The sequence below is a fragment of the Triturus cristatus genome, chromosome 3_2, assembly GCF_964204655.1.
Source record: "Triturus cristatus chromosome 3_2, aTriCri1.1, whole genome shotgun sequence".
In the NCBI taxonomy this organism is placed as follows: domain Eukaryota; kingdom Metazoa; phylum Chordata; class Amphibia; order Caudata; family Salamandridae; genus Triturus; species Triturus cristatus.
Window position 1 is genome coordinate 437205519 of NC_140584.1, and position 22551 is coordinate 437228069.

At 42.7% G+C, this 22551-nt stretch overlaps 1 protein-coding gene across 1 annotated transcript in view; it reads left to right on the plus strand.

Moving 5' to 3' along the window:
* CSMD2 (CUB and Sushi multiple domains 2) overlaps positions 1–22551 on the plus strand; it is a 1634099-nt gene that overhangs the window by 569912 nt on the left and 1041636 nt on the right. The window lies entirely within an intron of this gene.

A 22551-nucleotide genomic window follows, 5' to 3' on the forward strand; every position in this document is an offset into this window, starting at 1 on the left:
TTTCAGAGTAAACTATATAAATGAGTTCCATTCAGATTCATTGCATGAAAACATAATTTATGGTTATTTGGAAGATCTGGCTTGGATTGTCCCTGTTGGAACTATGTTGGACACCTCTGATGCACAAACACAGAACTGAAGAAACAAATTATTACTGAAGATTTCAATATAAAATATTCTCTGAAATAAAAGAATATATTCAAAATATAGGCCAAGGAACAGACAACAGGGAAGCCTGATATATGCCTAAAATTAGATTGAGCATTAGGACGAAGGCCATACTCACAGGTGAACAAACCTTGATATTTACCCAGAATCGAGAAGCAGCATTACTCATCCGGTGCAGAATCAGCATAACATTACAGATTTAGGGCCTGTTTACGATCTTGGCGGACAGCGTTACTCCACCAAATTACAATTCCATTATATGCTATGGAACTTGTAATATGGTGGACGGAATATCCGTCCCGTTTGTGATGGAGTGTCCTATCTGCCAAGATTGTAATCAGGCCCATACTCCCTGAGTTAAGCAAGGCACATTCCACCTCAGCGCTCACAGTCTCAATGGATACATATTTATGAGTACGAGATGAGCCACAGTGGTATGTTCTCTGCCCGGACCCGGAAAAACCTACACAGCAGATGGTTAAACTTGAGGAAGACCTTAATGTAGCACACACCCAGACCTATGAACTATTGTGGAATAATAATAGTGCAGTACAATGTAAGTTACAGACCAGACCTAATTCCTACAATTTGGAGTGTTCAAAGAATAGGTATGTTCAGGAATCTAGGAGGATTAGTCATGGCATATCCATGCACCATCAAACCCCCAAATCTCTCTTTTCTAAAGGTCTACGTCCTGTTTCTCTTACTCATAACTCTGAGCTCCAAGTTCCTATTTACTGTTTACTATGGTTGAAACAAATCACTTAATTTGTAATATGCACTCTTTTTCAATGTTTTCTCAATGGCACAATGCTGGTAAGTTGCACCTTCTAGTGTGTTGCTGCCAATGCATACTGTGTTATCGATATTCCTAATCGTCAAATGTCTGCAAACTACTGGTGCTTGAAATTTGACAATTCAGCATAATCCTAAATAAATTAAAAAGTGGACTACTGTTTCATCTCACAACTCTGAGCACTTCAGGTACCAGCTAGCCACTGAACAAGAGTAATGAGCATTGGCAATGCCAATAGATATGGCTTATTAGTGCACTGTAAAGCCAGACCTAAAGTCCCTCCTGTCTGTGCTGCTGCCAGAGAAAATACAATAGATTATCTAGTTGTCTAAGACACTTTAATAGTATTACAATGGCTTGTGTGTGCCCCTCAAAGTTCAAGTTCAGGCAGCTGGACTGGATAAATAAACAAAATGATCACAGCTATGTGGAGGGCAGGTATTCTTGTGTGGAAAGACACAACTTCTCCCCAATCAAAACATGTACTCCTGGCTCCCAACATCTGGGGGCAGAGCCAAAGCTCAAGCCCCTTTCTCACATAATTGTCTGGTGACCGCTGCACTCTCAAACCAGACCATAAAACAGAGAAGTTGTAGAACTTCAACATTCCCCTTTCCCTTCAAAATGTGGCAAAAATCTGATGAAGTTCTCCTTTTCAACAAAAATCAGATGTGTCTTATTTTAAGGTTCCGATGTTGCACTTTAAGTTTATGATCCTTTTAGTTTAGAGAGGAAACAGGCAATGAAAATCTGGGTTTTTCAAATATATTAACTAAATCCCTCAAACAAATATGATCTGAGAACCCTTTTCACTGAGCTTGGTTGAGTAATGTTTGTCATTTATTTGAATTTTCAGATCATTGTAATGTTTTCTAGAAGTGGAAGTAGGCCTAAAAAGCATGCCCCTCCAGGGTTTGATGGCACTATTTCAACAGATGTCTAATAGTACACCTCTTAATGACCTCAGAAGAATGAAAGACTGACTAGACTTGAGACGTCCCTGCAGTGGATTAATTATTCCACTGAATCATCATTGCTGGCTACAGCCATCAGACCCAACAAATGAAAGGGTGGCACTGAAAGAAATTGGGTAGTTGGTTGAGTGGGTGAAACAAGCAACCGTAACAATCCTTCTCCACAAAACGTCACTGTGCTCAACCCTCTGGTAGCTTGGCACAAAAGTAGTCAGACTTAACTTAGAGGCATTGTGTAAAGTATTTATGCAGCACACAGTAATGAAGTAACAATAGAACACAAGAAAAATTCCACTTTAATAAAAAAAAATAGAGTAAGTATTAATAAATGACATGACATCAAAGTGACTCAAATCCGATCAGTAGAACCGGAGTTATGCATTTTTAAATGTTAAAGTGAAAAATAGCACCTCAAAGATAAAATCGACCACTGCAGAAATCTAGCCGTGTGAGAAAGGGTTAAAGTCAAACATTATGGCCAACCGTGAGGAAGCATAGATCAGATACATGAAGTGGATTGAACCCGATCTCTACTTACCTTCGGACTTAGAAGAAATTTTGAAGAAAAATGTCTAAGAAAGTAAAGTTCAGTGGTACAAGGCAGCTGGTGGTGTCCAAGGAGGAGGCGTTGTTGTCGGGAAGCCGTTGGACTAAGTTATGGGGAAGATTCTTATGTTTGGACGTAGTCACTTTTTGAGAAATCGAAAATCTCTGGCAGGATGAAGCTACAGGCTATAGCCGATGAGAGCTCCATTAGTGTGAATACCTCTTCTGCGAGGAGCCACTGAACAGGATTTGCTGCAACAGAGAGGAATGTAGCTGGAGTTGTCACAAATTGCCCTCCTCTAAGGCATTCCCAAAGCTTACCTAGGCCCTCTGAGAGCAACACTACATGCTGCAGCATGCTTAGTTTTAGGTCTCAAGAAATTTGACCACATCTCCCTTGCTCTGCTAAACCTCCCTGGCTCCCCAATGAAGCATGGCTCAATTCAAAATCTCTTGTATTACCAACAGAGTGCTGCACTCCTCCTCTCTCTCCTATCTAAACGAGGAACTGAAAATCTCCGGAGCAAATAGAAGTTGCAGAAATGCCCAATCCCTGCTACTGGAACCACCACCTTCAGTCGAGACTAATACATGAACCAGTCTTTCTCTGGAAGTGCCACTAGAATCTGGAACTCTCTGTCTCCATCCCTTTGTCTAACCACCTGCCTAGTAACCTTCGATACTTTAACTGTATATTTCCTCTGCCCAATTTCTGTAACTGTTCTTGCGGTTACTCCTGTACACACCCACCAAAGTAACCATCTGAATTTGATTACTATTAATGTAACATGCTGTTACCCTTTTCACCTGCTTGTTGTACAGTGCTCTGATGCCTTCGGGCCATGTCTATGCTATATAAAATTACATAAATAAATAATTAGATTATATTGAGTTAAGTTTCTAAAGGAAGTTGTCCACTATAACTCTCTTTAATTTCTGTCATGAGCTCTGCTGCACCTCCATAATTCGGACTATTAAATATCTAGATAAATGTTCTGATGTCAAATATCAACATTTAGCCCTATAGAATAGATTTATAACACAAGATGACACAACAGCAGTGTTGAGTTGGTAATCAGTAAATGTATAGTTAAAAATGTATGCCTGACAAGGCACATGTACCTATTAGATTAGTGTGCAATCAAGAGCATGGATCTCTTCATGACGTTGATGCTGAAAAAACTATTCTTTTTAGCACATCATGAAGGGTCTTTAGAGCTGAGACAGGCTTTTGGATTCATAGGTAATAAGAAGTTCACAATCTCGACAATAATATAAAAATATGTAGTTGGGTTGTTTATAATGTAACAAGCAGTTTTCCCAAACCTACCCAACAGGACAAATTTCAGCCTAGGCTATATGTTAGATCCCATTTGCCAAGTCCCTTTCATTTGTAGCGCTACCAACTGAAAAAAAGCTTCTGAAAGAAGATGCGATTACGGAAGGGAGAATAACCAAGTTCTACAATTTTGCTGCAGCAACGAAAACATGTGCCCACCTTATCTGGCCTTTGGGAACCCAGGAATGTTCACCTTCCTCAGAGAGGAGGATCTCAGTTGCCTCTTAGGAGAGGACCATTGAAAAACTGACTTATGGGGTAAATGCCCCTGGAGGTACAGCACCTGATTGACCATACAGAGGGCCATCAAGGAACGGCGATAACCTTATCGCTGCTTTAGTGACAGGAAACTGCTGCTAAAGCGACGACAATGGGCTTGATAATATGCCCTTGAGAATTCCCATAGAAGCCCAGGTTCTGGTGTCAACATGGGCTTCTATTGGAATTCTCACGGGTATATTATCAAGCCCATTATCGCTGCTTTAGCGGCAGTTTACTGCCGCTAAAGCGGCGATAATGTTATCGCCGTTCCTTGATAATATGGCCCAGAGTGCTTTAAAGGTCACCCACTGCCTGACAGGCAGCCAATGCAGGGAACGCAATCCTTCCCTCACTGAAAGGCGTTTAGGTATATTCAATACTAGGCGGGCTGCTGCATTTTGAATGACGTGAAGTTTATTGAGTGAAGATTTATTAATGTTTAAGTATAGTGCATTGCAGTAGTCAAGGTGAAACGCCATCAGTGCATAACTACTGCAGTTCTTAGCTCCACTGGAATGAGAGGGGAAATATTTTTCAAGATATGAAAAGCATGTGCTTGTCGTCTTATTGGCCTGAATAGCAAAGGCAAGCATGATGTCAAAAATAGCTCCTAGGTTTTTAGCGGAGACTACAGGAGTAGGTAGGGGACCACATGTCTTTGGCCATTACAGGGCTGACCACAATGAATGCTCAGCCCCAAAGACCAGGATCTCTATATTTTCCGCATTGAATTTCAGACAGTTTTCCTTCATCCAGGTACCGCTATCCATCATCCAGAGTTGGGAGTTCTCTGCAATACTCTGGGTGTCATCTGCATAAGACAGGATCTGGGAACCGAATAACCACACCAGTTTCGCTAATGGGGCCACATAGAGATTAAGCAAGTGGGGCTGAATACCGTATCAAATGCCTCTGACAGATCAAGCATAATCAGTGTGGCAGTTCCACACTGGTTCACCTGGCAGTGGATTTAATCTGCCGCAGCAACCAAGGCCGATTCAGTACTATGACCACTACGGAAGCCATTCTGTGAGGAGTCCAGGTTTTGGGTGGTCATAAATTCAGTCAGCTTCTGGTTGATGGTACTTTTCAAAGATTTCGATCTGGCTCCCTACTCAGCTTTCATCTTAACGCTATATTCTTGGTGGAATTTCTTAGCTAACATTTGAACATCAGTTACACTTCCTAAACGATTGTAGGTGCTGGAGCCCACATGAGTCTTTCTTGAGGCAAAGGTTCAGGCACTGCTTACTTTGTAAAGTGCAGGGTCCAAAGTTTTCCTTAGGGGCCCACTGCCAGTGCTGCTGAATGCCAGGATTACTGAATGCTGTGGTTGTTGATAGCAGGGCTGCCTTTTTTTGTTTCCATTGCGCGGTGGCGGTTCCTCGAGGGAGTGCTGCGAGGTGGTGGGGAGGGGTGTGGGAGGGGGCAGGGTGGGGGGTAGTAAACTCCGGAATTGGGCCAAACAAAGTTGAGTAAAGAAATAAATAAACAAAAAAATTACATTGCGCACACTGCAACGCCAAATCGGCGATGCAGCGCAGAATGTAATTCGTTTTTATTTATTTACTCAACTCCGTACGGCCCAATTCCGGAGTTTACTACCCCCACCCTGCGCATCCCCCACCCCGCAGCACTCCCTCGAGGAGCCACCACTGCCATCGCGTGCCTTTTGTCCCGCCCCATACCCCTGTCTCCTTATCTCACTCTTTCTCGATCCTTCCACTCCTTTTATTTTGCTCTCTTCGTCACTGTTTTCCTACTTTACTCGCTTTCCTTGCTTCTGCATTCTTTGCCTTTTTCTCTCTTGTTCTGGATCAATGTCTGATGATGAATCATAAGTCCCATTTCCGAAAAATGATTGCTGGTTTCCTCATCCTGCAAACATCAGTACAAACTAAGTACTTTGTGCAAATTTCCACTGCGATACTACCTAAGTGTGACTTACTAGGACAAAATGTGTTATTATTCTAACATATGGGAATCTCTAATCCCTGTATAAGCACCCATCTCTAATTTCTTTATAATTTATTGACAAATTGTGATGCACCCAGTCATCAATTATAAAGAAAAGACATCAGAACTGAACGATAATAAGTTATTACAGTTGAGCTCTACGTCACAATGCCTGATGCCAGAGTCAACAGCCGAGGAAAAAGGCAGGCCAAGTCATGAAGCAACTATATTTTTATAGCTTACTGGGACAAGCATAAATAACATTTATTTTTTGCACTCCTTAGATAATTATAGAAAAGATAGAATCTTTCTGCATGTTTCTACACATTTCGAAGTAATGCAACTTTTGCTTTTTAAGAATAAAATGACTTGTATTGAACTGTTTCTAATATCTTTTTGCAACACATATCTAACAGGTTTTTGATGTGTTTAATTTTACACTAAAGGGTTTATTTTCATTCTTCATGCTTGAAAACATTTTCTCTCTTTCATATGAAAGAGCTACACACCATGGTTTTAAGTGGTTTGTGGAAAAGGAACCCTGCAGTTCCATAACATTCTAAAGGAACTCGGCCTTCGGCCTCGTACCTCTATATGATTATGGAACTCCTCAGCAACTTGCGATTTCTTTATAATGTACCGCAGGGGTTACATTATCCATTTTAATATTGTAATTATTGTTATTAAGATTTGTATATTGCATTGCAACCTAAAAGGCATCCTGGCACTGGATAAGATCAGTATAATTGATGCTGGAGTATTATATAGTGTAGACACATGTTTTTAGCAATTTACCTGAACAGAAAAAAGCCAGCCCCCCAGACTTATTAAATCTGGGAACCTCAAGAAGGTGAGCATGAGTAGAGTGGAGAAGTATTGACAAGACATAATGCTGTAATTTCTTTGAGATAAAACTCTGCCCTACCTGATAGTATTCTAAAAGGATGCTCTTCCGGACTGGGAACCAATTAGGAGAATCCAAAGCCACAGTGACAGTGACAGTGGCAGTCCCAGAGTTAACTTGGAGGCCAAAGACTGGATTCTGTTGAGCGGATTCAGCACATAAGCGAGGGCTCCAAGTAGCATGGCATTACTATAGTCGAACTATAGTCATGTTCCAGTGCCTGGATAGAAAAGACAAAACACTACGTAAAGTTGTCATTACCTGGAAGCAGGTGCTATAGAGTTTATTAACATGGCCTGACAGAGGCAAATCGGATTCTATCTTTACTCCCATATTTTGAAGGGTAGATGCCCAGACTGGAATTGACCCATCCTCTGACGGCCAGGATGTTGTAGGTGCCAATTGTCCTCATTTACCTATGTGGTAGAGCATGATCTCAGTTTTTGTATTAGAATGTGTCAGAGAATTGGAGCCTAGCCAATCAGCCATATAACTAATGCAGTTGTGAAAGCAGGTAAGGGACGTCAAGTTGGAAAGATCAAAGGCGATAGTCTTTTGTGTATCCTATGGGTAATTGGCAACATTTATCCTATGGGATCTCATTAGCGAAGCTAATGCTTTAATGTACACATTGAATAGCACTGGACTAAGAGCAGAGCCCAGAGGAACCTTAATGTTAATTGGTTTGAACTCTGAGCAGAATGAAGGAAGATGAATTGCTTGTGATGTGCTCTCAAGATAAAATTTACACCATAGAAATGCCTGGTATTTAGCACCAACCTTTTCTAGCCTGTCTAAGAGAATCGCATGGTTTGTGGTATCAAAGGCTGTGGACAGGTCCAGTAGTACCAGAGCCAACTGATGGCGTCTGTCCACCACTATACAAAGGTCATACTGAACTGTAACCGAAGGTACTTCTGTCCTGTGAAATGGCCGGAATCTACACTGTGCAGCATTTAGTAGTTTAATTTCCTCCAGATATGCCAATAGTACCTTGTTGACATATTTCTCCAGAATGTTATATTGGAAGGGCAAGAGAGAGATCTGCCTGAAGATACTGAGATCTTCAGGGTCGTAGTGATCTTCTTTACAAAGAGATGGTCAATGCCTTTTTCCAGGCTGCTTGGAGTTAAGAAAAGAACACTGCAGAGAAAGACTTCAGATGGTCCAAAGTGGCTTACTAAGTTGTTCCATTATCTCCCACCAATACTTAGGAGGTAAGGGGTCCAGTGGAGAAGCTGAGGTTATGGACTCAGCGATCTTAATGAATTCCACTGTAGATATAGGCTCAAAAGCTTCTAAACTGTTAATGACAACACCTGCAGAGGGGAAGTACTCTCTTCTTGAGCTTGCCTAGACACACCATCCCCAGACTGGGGTTCATTAAATAAGGGAAGCGCTGTAACAATGTTCTTTATCTTGTTCTCAAAATAGTCACCCAGATTATCACAAGATCACCACCAAGCTGGAATAATTTGTTAACACAAACAACAGTTCAAAAGGGAGGGCCGAAGGGAAAAGTTTAGAGACCTGCGCAAATAAAATTCCCACGGTCAACAGTCTTTCACAACAAAGGAATTTGCATTTCTATCTGAACTCATAAGAGCTCTTTGAGCACAGAACAATACAGGCTTTTATGACCCACTCAAAAGAGAGGGAAGTCCTTTAAAGAGGACGGAATCCCATCACCCACCGAGGTGGCATGCTTCATCATCTGGGATCTCCTCTTAGTTGCAACGCCTAGTGCAACCAAGGGCTACAACCCCCTCACTGTGAGGAAGGAGCTCAGGGATGTTTTGATTTGATCAAGCTAGAGGATTATGTAAAATCCATGAGCAATGGAGCACGCTATGCTTTTTGGGTGATAATTTGAGATGCATGTGATGAAATGGGAAGTGATTTAAAATTGACTTCCAACAGAGAAAAAATGTATTGGGTATCTCTTGGTGCAAAAACTAAAAACAGTGCAAGTGCAGTATGAAAAAATGGTAACTGCACTAGTCCTATAAAACAAGTCTACATGTTTCAGTCATATCGATCAAGTTATGATCAAGGCCTTCCTCAGGACCTAGGTGTAAATTGCTACTGTAAGCCTAGCAAAGTAGTGCCAGTGTAAGTGAAAAATAAAAGTAAAGTTAGTGGTTGGAACGAATACAACCTACACACACCTGTGGTCTCGATTTGTAGAGATGTCACAAGGATATAGATGTCACCCGTGGTTTACGGGTGCATACCTGACCTCACCTGGCGACAGCTCAGGACGTGAGGCACCTCTCTCTCCGTCGGTATCCCGGGCCTTACGAGAGCTGGAACCTGAGGTCCTGAGGAAGGCTTTGATCATAACTTGAGCTCCTCCCTCACAGTGAGGTGGTTGTAGCCCTTGGTTACACTAGGCGTTGCAACTAAGAGGAGATCCCAGATGATGAAGCATGCCACTTCAGTGGGTGATGGGATTCCGTCCTCTTTAAAGGACTTCCCTCTCTTTTGAGTGGGTCATAAAAGCCTTGATGTGCTTAACGAGGTGCTTAATACCACATTTGCTTTTCTGAATGGATCCAACTCCCTGAATTTCAAGGGTTTGTCATACAATACACTAACAAAACACTAACATTAATCTGAGCATCAGCATCAAAAAAAGAATAGATTCGAACTCAAAAAGGTTATCAACACCTTTGTTTTGATAATTTCAAAATGACAAGTCCAATATTATGTTTTATCAAGAAGGCATGCCATTTTAGCTATCATTTGTTATTTTAATTATTTTTAGGTCGAGCCTGGGCAGCGCATGCGTTGCTCTGTGAGGCATCCTGTATTGAGTTAGGGATTTGAAGCTCCGCCCACTCTCCGCCCATATTTTTCATTAGCTTGTGTCCTTGTCCTTTGTAAATCCTGGCTTCTGATTCCTTAATCGTCTTGTTAGTCCCTCCTTAGTACCACCTTGTCTTCATTTAAAATCTCCCTTGAGGACTGGCCCTTTTACTTATGATGCTGCACGGTATGTTTTATTTTGTCTGTAAGCACTATTTTCTTTAATGCAATTTTCCCTACTTCAGGCCTGACGTGCTTTCCTTACATCCAGCGCACCATGCCCACTTTCACTTTCCAAGCAGCTGGGACAATGGTGACCGCTTCTTTGCAATACCATAGGTCTCATATTTAAGAGAGTTTGAGCTATTGGTATTGTGTAAATGCCAATAGCTTAAACTCTTGAAATGCGAGACTTATTGCATTGCAAATAATTTTTTGGCTGTCAAGGCCCCCATGCCTTTCGATACGGTAAACCATACCATTCTTCTTACAAGGCTGAAAGCTCTGGGAGTGGCAGGTGTGGCACTGAGCTGGATGCGCTCTTATCCATCTGATAGATGTCAGGCAGTAGCGCTCCCCCAGTATCAATCAGAGTTTTTTAAAAATGAACATGGGGTACCTCAGGGGTCCTCAATCAGCCCCATATTGTTTAACGCATACATGCGGCCACTTCTGGATATCATTAAAACCCATAATATCTGCATGGTCAATTACGCTGATGACACCCAGCTTATTGTGTCCTTGGACGGCGACCACGTAGACTCACAGGAAAGCTTTCATGCGTGCATGCAAGAAATGGTGAATTGGCTGAGGGACAACTCGCTACAATTTAACAGTGAGAAAACAGAGGTTTTGCACTGTAAGGTGGGTGGCGTCCCATTAGTGCTACCAGCTGATTTCTGGCCCATACCTACAGTTGTCCCTCTGGTACCAGTGAGCACAGTACGCAATCTGGGGATCAGTTTTTATGAGAAGTTGAACTTGGAATCCCATGTCAACAAACTGGTGGGAGGTTGTTATACTCTTATCCGGGGAATCCGGAAAGTGCTACCATTACTGCCAGCCCAGGCAAGAATTACGGTAGTTAGGAGCGTTATTCTGAGTCGCCTGGACTATTGCAATGCCCTGCTCTTGGAGTCTCCGGGATATCTGATTGCCAGGCTCCAGAGTATCCAGACGGCAGCAGCAAAGCTTGCATTGACTCGGGCACGCCGCACTTCTACATCCTAAGCGCTGGCAGACCTGCACTGGCTCCCAGTGGCTCAAAGGTTTTTGTTCAAATCCCTATGTATAGTGTTTAAGACACTTCATGGACAGGGGCCCAAACTGCTTCAAGGTAGATTCAAATGGTAGGAACCTGCACGCAACATTCGCTCATCGACTGCTATTGTTGTTAGGATTCCCAGGATAAAGAAAGTAACTCTGGGGGGAAGAGCGTTCGGCGTGGCAGCTTCCCGCCTTTGGAATCGTCTTCCTCTGGAAATTCGGAGAATACAGGACCTAATGACCTTCCGCAAGAAAGTCAAGACGTGGCTCTTCCCCAAAGTATGACCCTCTGGCTTAGCTCTTGTAACTTCTCCTGCCAGTCTCCTTCCCAATGTAATAGCGCTAGGATGCCCGTAGGGTTACAGTGCGCTCTATAAATGTTAAAAATCAATAAATAAATGAATGCCGCACTTTCACGTGCATGAAGGCCCTGCCCCTTTCTTCAGAAGAGCTGTGTCTAAGGAAAGGTGCAGGGCCACTATTAAAGTGAAACCGCAGCATGGGGACATTTACAAAAAAAAAGCATTTGTTTAACAAACATGTTTTGTTTGCAAATGCCCCCATGCCGCGATTTCACTTTAATAGCGGCCGCGCACCTTTTGTTAGACACATCTTTTTTAAAGAAATGGGCACGGCCTTCATGAACCTGAAAGTGAGGCATGGAGGCTTGACAACAACAAAAATATTTGCAATGCAATAGGTCTCGCATTTGCGAGAGTTTACGCTGTTGGCATTTACAATGCCAGTAGCTCAAACTCTCGTAAATGTGAGACCTATTGCATTGCAAATTGTTTGGGTTTGAGTCGTGGCCGTGTGAGTAGAAATCTTCCAGCATTTATGATATATTCCTGTCCCAACTTTGACAGTTACCTCAGAGGCTTCCGAGCCGGAAAGGAGAACTATTCATATATATCATGCTCGAAGGGCCTGCTTGGCAAAGTCATGACCCAGCCCCTTTTCAGCATGCGATCCTGCATTGTCGCACCTTGTGTAGCTATCCTGGTCTCGAGCGGCCATGCTCTGTGAGGAATGCTTCAATTACAGCCGGCTTTCACCGATGCTTGTAAGAGTGGGGTTCTATTGTCCAGGATAACTGGCTTATTTGGTGTTAGCAGATATATGCCCAGCCGCTCTTCTCGGAAGCAGCCTTTGTCAGGTGACGCATCTTAGCTACCAATGTATTCTCTGGTCAGTTTGTTCAGAGGCTTTCCTCGTGCATGTGTTCTTTTGCCTCCTCAAATAGCACTTTCACATCTTCAGTGCATCCCGGTGTTGTGATCTGCAGAATGTTCTGCTCAATAACATGCACGCCCACTTAGTGTGGGGCTGATGGACGTTTTCTGTCATTTCCTCTGTATAAGAGTGACAGCTGGAGCACAAAGCAGCAGAAGCCCAGGTGCCCAATGAAATGAGCTGCCCAGAACAGGACATTCTTTACATTTAACTCCTGTGTTCCATCCCACTCAAGTTGTCCGCTATAGAAATTAATGCTTTGAGTTTTTCGAAAAACCGAAGTAGTCTTTCTGTTTGATCTGCAATTAGATGAGACTCCAGAGCCTGAATGAAGAGGACCTTCTTTCCATCTTGACTCTGTCATCCATAGGGAACACTGGAAGAATATTTGGGCACATTGAAGCTGTTGTATTTGTGCAAATGTTATCAGTTGATCAGACATGAACTCTGTTCTTCTTTGCTAGTCCGCCTTAAGGGCAACGTAGGAGAGTTGTATTCACTATTTCAAACTCAACCAATCCTTTATAGTCAAACCAAGTGACTCTTCAAAGAAGTTTGCATTAAAAATCTAGAGAGTGTGCACTGTGTCCTTTTAATTTTTTCGCAACATGATTGTGGCGTCTTTTCCATAGCCAGTCCAATGCCTGATGTAGTGAGGAAAATTGAAATATGATAGTATGTGTTAATAATCCATAAATGGAGTCTACTTAACCTAACCCTTTGAGAAAGAGGCGCGGCCTTCACGAGCGTGAAAGTGAGGCATGGAGGCTTGACAACAAAAACAATATTTGCAATGCAATAGGTCTTGCATTGGCGAGAGTTTAAGCTGTTGGCATTTACACTGCCAATAGCTCAAAGTCTCGTAAATGCGAGACCTATTGCATTGCAAATGCTTGTTTGGGTTTGAGTCTTGGTCACATTAGTAGAAATCTTCCAACATTTATGATATATTCCTGTCCCAACTTAGACCCTTACCTCAGAAAGCCGGAAAGGAGAACTACTCAAAGCGTGCATGCTCTAAGGGCCTGCTTGGAAAGGTCATGACCCTGCCCCTTTTCAGCACGCGATCCTGCATTGTCGCGCCTTGTGGAGCTATCCTGGTCTCGCGCGAGCCGCGCTCTGTGAGGAATGCTTCAATTACAGCCGCCTTTCACCGATGCTTGTAAGAGTGGGTGCTACTGTCCAGGATAACTGGCTTAGATGGTGTTAGCAGATATATGCCCAGCCGCTCTTCTCGGAAGCAGCCTTTACTGTGACAGGTGACGCATCTACCAATGTGTGCTCTGCTCGGTTCGTTCAGAGGCTTTTCATGTGTTCTTTGGCCCCCTCTAATAGCACTATCAGATCTTTAGTGCATCCCGGTATTGTGATCTACAGAATATTCTGCTCAATACCATGCATACCCACTTAGTGTGGGGCTGATGGACGTGTTCTGTCATTTCTTCTGTATAAGAGTGACAGCTGGAGCACAAAGCAGCAGAAGGCCAGGTGCCCAATTAAATGAGCTGCCCAGAACAGGAAATTCATTAAATTTAACTACCGTGTTTCTCATCTTATTTATTATACTTGTGTTCACAATTAACTAATATATGCGTTTGCTCATAGTTGGATGTTATTGCTTATGTAACCAATTGGTGTTTCTTCATATGGTTAGCTTTTTTTCCATGTTCTGTCTTTTCCGATTTTTTTTTATATAGGAATCTAATTTTAAGGTATATTGTAATGTTTAATTTGTTTGCTAGACGAGCATTATGTAACAAATTACTTCATTTTGAAGCGGTTCCTTACTTTTTAGGTCTCGCTGAGCCCCAGCGCTTGCGCTGGCTCGAAGAGACATTTTGTATGTGGGATTTTCAAAGTGCTACTGGCTGGCCTAACGCTTGCGTTCACGCGATCGTGCACGCGCGCAGCCGGCCACCAGCAGCACTTTGAAAACTCGTGTGCATCATCGCGATCACTTTTGCTTTCAGAGCGATTGCGATGACGCACGCGCACACACAACTCCCGCTTCTCCCCCTGCCCCACCACATTTTGCGTCTCCGGCCGCTCGCACGCGGCCAACGCTTGTTTCTTCTTATTGTGTGCGTGTTCTGCGTTTTGGTCTCTGATCTCGGTCTTTTGCAGCACACTCGGTGCTCACGTTACGTTCTAAAACTGCGCTGTATTCCCTTCCGCCTTGTCCTCAACCCCCTTTCTAGTTTATCCTTCACCCTTTTACATCATGGTTTATGTGTCCTGGGTCATTGACCGGTGCAAAGGCATGTTTTGTGCCACCGTGTAGCCCGCCATGAGTATTTATTTTACCGGTGTTCCCTTGTCTGCCGATGCCTCTGGAAGTGCCTCTGGAACCCCAGTGATTTCCGTGTCTGTGCCGCACCGCGGGATTTCACTTTGGGGCAGATGCAAGTGGTTAATATAGGAACATGAGACTTGGGGACACGGGGTTCTCTGCTTATCCCCCCACCCCTCCAAAAGGACACAAGGGATGTAAACAATCAAAAACGCTCGCAGAAGCGAAATGGGCTGCAACGGACGGTGTATCTCCCCATGGGGAGTCCTCCCTCCACCACCAGTCTGTCATCATTCATTGTAATATGGCTAGCTTCCAGTGCGTTAAGGTAACCATGTTGTTCCTGCTTACATTTCACATGCTTTACTTAATCTTGTTTTCAGTAACAATCCGCGTGGTCCCCGAGTGCTCCAGACACGCTGCAGTGCTGGGCTCATTATCGCCCCACCCCTTACCTCATCCTTGCATGAATATGGAGGCCATCCGCTTTAATTTGGTTATGTAGATCAGCGTGGCACACAGTGTTTTCTCTTTACATGTATCGGCATTGGATTCTTGCACTGCCGGCCCACAGCAATTGGGACATGTTCTCGCCCATCAGACAGGTGGAGAGTGGAAACTTTGAAACACACAATGGGAGCAGTGTTTTATTCCTTGACAGAGACGAAAATAGGTTTGCTTTACATTATTTTATGACTGCGCACCTTTTAATGACACTCCAGCGGCCCTCAAACTCAGCTGCTTCTCTCCTCGACTGCCTCCCCCTCCTCTTACTTCAAGGAACGCGCCCTTTAACAACACACATATAAACAGGGAGTGCCCTATTTCCCCGTGGGTTGCCTTCCCTCCACCACCGCTCACTTACCATGTCATCATCCACTGTATTATGACCAGGTTCCAGTACGTTAAGGGAGCCATGTTGCTCCTGCTTACATTTGACATGCTTTATTTTATCTTGTTTTTAACAGCAGTCTACTCGTTTTCACTTTACCTGTATCGGCATCTGATTGTTCCACTGCCCGCACACAACAGTTGGGACATGCTCTACCCCCTCCACACGGGCAGAGAGTGCGAAGTTTGAACCACACAATGGGAGCCGTGTTTCATTGCTTGCCATGGACTAAAATAGGTTTCTAATGCCCAATTCTGCATTGTTTCTATACTCCAAACTTCATTGTGCAGATACATCAATTTGCTGCTTTGCTTTAATGTAATTACTTCTCAGCTTTGTTCTCTTGTTTTTTATCTTGTTAGCGTGTATTTGTGTATGTGCTTACATAGTGCCCCAAGCTCCCACACCATCTCTTTTTTTTAACACCCAAATACACCATCTACAGCTTAGCTCCTACCTATCTGTTTTTCTTTAGTCACCAGAAAGGCAATGCTATCCACACAGCCTATTGTTTATGTATTTTGATGAGTGTTTTACAGTGATGTAGCAAATAGTATACTGGTTAAAAGCTAGCCATTTGTAGGAGTGCTTTAAATACGTGTATTTGGTGCATGGTATATGTAAATGAGAGTACATTTGTCAGCAATATGAGGTGGAATGGCCACTATTCAGGCACGTAGCTCACACATTTGTTAACAGTGTGGGCTCGATTCCCAGAGGTAAGCTTAGACCTAAAGTCTAAATTTAGCCCTGCAGTCTAGGGGCCGATTCACACTGGTAAACCTAGACTTTAGGTCTAAGTTTTTTACCTTTGTGAATTAGGCCCTCGGACTTCAGGTTATATTTGTTTACAGCAGGGTGTGTACAAACTTGCTAGTTACATTTGTTAACAGCAGGATGTTTACAGGGTTGCTTTACAAGCATGTAGAACACTTACATTTGTGAACAGCTGTATGTTTACAGGGCTGCTTTACAAGCATGTAGCACACTTACATTTGTTAACAGCAGGATGTTTACAATGTTGCTTTACAAGCATGTAGCACACTTACATGTGTTAACGGCGGTATGTTTACAGGTGTTTTTTTACACGCTTGTAGCACACTTACATGTGTTAACAGCAGGATGTTCACAGAAGCGTTTGTCAGAAAATGTATGTAATCAATATTCGTGTAACATGCAACTCACTGGAGTCGCTTGGTAGCACACTTTGAAACGTTGTATGCACACACTTATCCACAAACACACACACGTGTAGTTATGGTCCTAAAACAGTCTCAAGTGAGGCAGATTCCCCAGCCAAGACGCTTGCATTTTTAAAGCATTGCCTCATAGCCAAAACAAGCATTGGCATAGCCAATAGGTCTCGCTTTTCGGACCTGATAAGTGTTTAGCCATGCAACAGTTGATGTTGTTGCACCAAGGATATTGTGCTGCATAACTAAATACTTAAAAGCGAGACCTATTGGCTATGCCAATGCTTGTTTCTGTTTGTTTTGTTTGCATGAGGACTCTGTATGCAGTGGTCATTGCCTGTCATTCAGTGTCACAGTATATGTGTTTTTCTCCTAAACAGATAGTAAATTTGATTACTTCTGATTGGCTTCTCGAAAACCATTGCGTCCTGGATAAGGTGCAATTTTAAAACCACTGTGGTGAAATTTGGTAGGAAATCTTCTTTAGCCAGGTAGGAAACCTTCATTTATATATCAGATATCTCATTCTAAGGGGCTGTTTACAAGTTTGGCAGTCCTGGAGCAGGCTGCCATGCCACCGCCCTGGTCCGCCAAACAGGCCCGCCGACTGCCCACCCGATTACGAGTTAAATTGTGGTATGCTGGGCGGTAGGGTGGCAGTCCCGCGGTGGGGCCTTTCAAAGGCTCCTATGGGAGCACAACTTTACCAAAACAAGACAGTAAAAACGTTTTAGATACAACTACTCATCATACTTTGCACTGCCAGAATATTGTGAGGCTCTGACTGCTGTGGCTCCATAAGGGAAAGTGGCAGTTGCGGTGGTCAAATGGCAGTCCGACCGCCAAAGCCTTAATAGGGCGGTCGGGCAGCTGGTGTAGCGCTGGCTGGACTGCCACTGCCACACCACCGTGAGTTTGGCGGTCCACGGATTACCAAACTCATAATTAGGCCTATAGTGTCTTGTTTAAACCTACATGAGTGGGAGCTTAATTTATAAACGTTAAAGAAACTGTGCCCCCCCTTCACTGAAAAGTTGTTGAAAACAGTTTTGTCATTGTTTATGCCAACTTCTTTCTTTAACTGAGCAGGTTTAATTGAATATAAAGATGATATTTAAAATTCAGCCTGAGAAATTAACAAATTAATAGAAAATTGCTTGAAAGTTATTTTCCTATTTTTCTTTAAAATTATTTTCTATGTTAAAAGTATAATCTTGGTATTTGTAGTGGAAAAGTAATTGTAAAAATTGACTTTTGCATTCCTCAAAATACCTTGCACTAAACCATTTCTGCCTGCTGCCATTACTCCCATGACTGTATTTAGCCTCCAAATTACCCATGAAATATTCACCTGCGAGAGAACAATAAAGTAACTTTTAAAGCCAGGGAGACTATTTTAGTGTAAGCACTGACCACTTATTTCAGGAGCATAAACTGAAAGCGTGACAAAGGGATATGGTATAAGCTTCCACTTTTATTTGATATTCTCAGCTGGGGACCCAAATGATAAAAACCTTTTCAATCACACAGGTCTATCAGATGTTTACTTCTGCACACAACAGCAGGAGAAGCTGTCCCCAGAAGAGAGAGTGGTGGAGCCCTCACTTCCGTACGGGTGGACCTGGGAAGGGACAGGGGACTCCTTATAAGAAAGACTAGATAGAACCTTCTTGGATGAGGGAGGCTGCGAAGAGTTTCAATAAAGTGAGAGAAAACATACCGCAAAAAATGGTTGAGTTGTAATGGAAAATCTGCCATGTTCGACTTTAGAGACTTTTCAGTCACTTCAGACTATACGGGTTAATAATGGCACCTAATCACCGACTCATCAGGATATTCCTGAACCTGCAAGAATTCCCAAAGGAAAAAAGAAGACTCCTTGATGCTGGGGAAAAAGTCCTAAAGGACTCTTGATCTTCGGTGGTCAGAAAGAACATGTTGCCTAGGAACCAGCACCATGGCTTCTGGGCTTTATGAGAGCCCAAGTAGTTACTATCCTAACATTAAAAAATGTTATGACTTAGTAGTTTTTCTAACCCCTGAAGGCAGAGACGAGGCATCAGATCAATAGTGTAAAGTCTGACAGCTGGCCACATATTGCAGAGTTTTTTTCTCTGAATATGAGACTAGTTGAGGCACGCCACATCAATGTTTTTGACCCCATGGAGCCCATGTCAGCAATAGCCTCCTGACTTGCCGAGCTGAATGAAAGTGAAAGTCAAAAAAGTTAAGTCTGAATTAAGACTTTGGAGGAGAGGAAGAGGAAGAATTCATTCCAACAGTGAAGCGTCTTGAGAGGGTACGAGATCTGACTTTGTCAGAGTGGGAGATTTTGGGGCTAAAATGGAAGGGTTTAATGGGAGATTGATGACAACATATCCCTCTTCGAGGAAGCTTAGTGTGGAAGGAGTTTGGGAACTAGAAAAGTAACTAGAAAAGTAACAAAGTTCTAAATTAAAAACTTTGACAGGTGTGACCCACACGCTCCATCATGGTCAGCTTCAAATCGCACCTAGTCCTGGTCTGCCATGAACTTTGAAATTCACTGGAGCATTGCATTTTTGACACTTTTTGTCTTAAAATTGTAAAGATATTTGTTGCTAGTCCCCTAAATATTTGTTAATTATTTTTCTGTTATTTGGATTGTTAAGCTTTGCAGACTTTCTTCATTAGTTCGGAAATGTTTTTATTATGTATTCATCTTGAATGTTGTTTGGTACTGCTTGATCCCAACATGCATTGTTTTTGGGTCGTTGCCTACACGCTGTGCTATAGCTAACAGGGCCTATTGAACAAGCCATAGTATCTGTTGTCTTGCCAGTGTTAACTGAATAAGAAAATATTTTAGTTAAACCATGTTTGCTTGTACAATTTTGACCCAGAATTGGATTAGCCTATTGTGTCATAACACTTTCAACTAAGGTCAGTATCCATAAAAGCCATGTTCGAAAGGTTCAATTTCTCATGAAACTGAGTTCCCAAGAAACCACATTTCCAAAAAGCCAACATCCCAGATTGCCTCAATACAAAATTACCTGGTTACATTTAAACTGCATCCCAACTATACCCAACTTAAAGACGATGTTTTACAAACAATCCTCGTTTTAAAAGAAACACATTAAAAAAAAGATTTCCCAGGAATCCCCACTGCAAATATGCAACATTCCACAGAAGCCCTATTTTGTATACATTTTTCAAGAACCCACACGCTGAAGATGCCAAGACCCAAATAAGAAACAGATTTAAGAAACCCATTTCGTATGAACCTTAATTTCAACAAAGCTTATTTGACACAAGCCCTATTCTACAGCAGGCCTGGTCCAGCCTGCCCCTGTTCCAAATGACTGTCTTTTCAAAGAGTCTCAGTTACAAAGCAGTCACAGTCCAAAGAAACCCTTTGTGATGAGGTTTGTTTGACAGGAACCATGTGCTAGAGAAACCACTTTGCATAGAAGCTATTTTCCAACAAGATCACTTGCTTACAGACCTGTTCAAGAGAAGGTCAGTTCCAAATATTCTGTTTCCAAGAGGCTGATTTCCAAAGAAGCCAACATTGAAAGAAATCAAATTATTAAAGCACTCAGATGAAGTCCATCCGAGAGATCCCCACTTCCCTAAAAACTTTTCTTGAGCAGTTTCATTTCCAAGGAGCTCCATTTTTGCGATGACCCGCTCCAAAGAAGTGCTGTTCCATAGAAAATGAATTACAATTAAATCCAGTCCAAAGATCAATGTTTGAAGAACACCTCAACTGGGTCTCATTCCTAAGAAACCCTGTTCCAAGTAAGGGACCACTTCCAACAAGCGCTCTTTCGCAAGATGTTCTTCCCAAAGAAGCACTTTTCCCAATAAATTCCTTTCTCCAGATGCCTCTTTTCCAAGAAAACACAGTCCCTTAAATTTCCGCTACAAAGAAGTCAAATTCCAAAGAATACCCATTTTTGATCATCTCCATTCCACAAAAAGCCCAATCACAGCCAATCTGCATTCAAAAAATGTCTTTGTAATCTGCTGAGATCAATTAAATAGAGGGAAAATAAATGAGTTTAGTAATAGTAACCCCTTTTATCATAGCCAATAAGAGCCCTTTTCCGAATAATTAATATTGTGAACAAGTCTTATTCTGATGAAGTCAGGGTCAGCAACCAACACATACAGCGACAATGGGGAAGAAGGGCACGGGAAAGGTAAAACAACAGATTTCAATAATCACAAGACAGCAAGGCGATCATGGGCCTCAGGACCAAAGATGTTTTGCAGTCACAAAGTTTGCGATTTAGAAAAAAACAAGGTTGAGAACCACAGAACACATCTTTCCAATGTATCAAAGCCATTTTCCTATTCAAAAACGTCTTTCTTACACATAAAATGGATTTGGGAGCCATTAAACATTGAAAATAGGAGGAGGCATGAAAGGGGTATCCTTCTCCTCTCTGGAATTCAAAATGAAATATATCAGTAATTTGTGACTGCAGTCCTGGCAAACCATTGAAAAATTACCATCTCCAAATTGAGGCCGTCGCAAAGGGAATGTTCTCCCTGTGTGACAGCTTCCATTTTGGCCTTGGTGGGAGCAAGCAGATACCCTCTGGACAATGCTTGCCCCCCCTCCTATGTCTTCCAAAACTGGAAATACTTTCTTGAAAAATGGCACCTGTTCCTTTAGGAAATATGTACTGTTTTAAAAAGTTGGTTGTCATTTTCAGGCCAACCCCCCTATGTAACCAATTGTAGGGAGTGGCAAAAAGCGACGTGCCTAATTAACATTTGCTAGGTAGGTTATTTTGTGACCCCCATTGAAGGGACATTTTCGGATGGTTGTATGATGTTACAACGCATTCCGTTGCAACGCACGCCTTTACCACGCACGCGTTACGACGCAAATGCCATTCCCACGCATAACCTTTACCACGAATTTTCCTTTACCACGCATATTTTTACAATGATTTTCGTTGTAAATTCATGCATGGTAAGGGCATACTCTTGGTAAAGGTTATTCCCCCACCCCTAAACCCTTCTTACAAATACCCCTCCCCTGCCCTTAACCCTAAAATCGGACCCCTGCGTTTTTTTTAAAATCTAAAATTCCCCTTACCTCTCCTCGTCGTCTCGTCTGTCGTCTCTTGTCCATGATCTTCCTTGTTGACGTTGCACGTCGTAAAGAGGAAACGGAAGTGTCTTTCCGTTTCCTCTAATGACATTGATTGCCTCCCGATTGCCTCTATGATCGGTACTTTATCAGGTGCGTTTTCTGGGGGGGAGACACCCCCAAGCACCCTTTTCTTTTCGCACGCTTTTTTTTGGGGGGGGGAGAACCCCCAAGCCCCCTTTTTTAATTTTAGCCTTTAGCACACATGCCTTTACTACGTATCTCGTAGTAAAGGTATGCGTGGTAAAGGCTATTCATGTTAACCACGCATGTGTTGTAATGCATGCGTGGATAATGTTATGCGTAGAAACGGCCGCGTTGTAGTGGCCATTTCCCTTTTCTGACAGCGCACCCGCCAAATGGCATGCTGGTCACAAAGGGTCCGCGCTGAAACTGCGCACCGTATTTGCTCCTGCCTGCTCATAAATCATGCCCCAGGTCTCCAAATAATATTTCCAAATGTTAGCTCTGCGCACAGTATGCGCTTGTATTTGTAAAATGCTCGAATTTCACACAACTAAGGGAATACCTCTCTTTATTCTTAAGCCAGCTGGGGGGAAGAGAAATTGCACCTCGAAAGACTCAGGAGCTTTTCAGCCTCTGATAGTAATTAAAAAGGAAGCCCTCGTTTTAAATTAAAATGCTGGAAAATGGGCGGCCCCTATGGTGCGTAACAGCGTGTTCTGCAGAGAAATCATGATGCCTGAACATTTTCCTGCCCGCACTTTTGAACCAGACAAAGGTGGTCTGTAACAAGCAAGGGAAATGATGCTGTG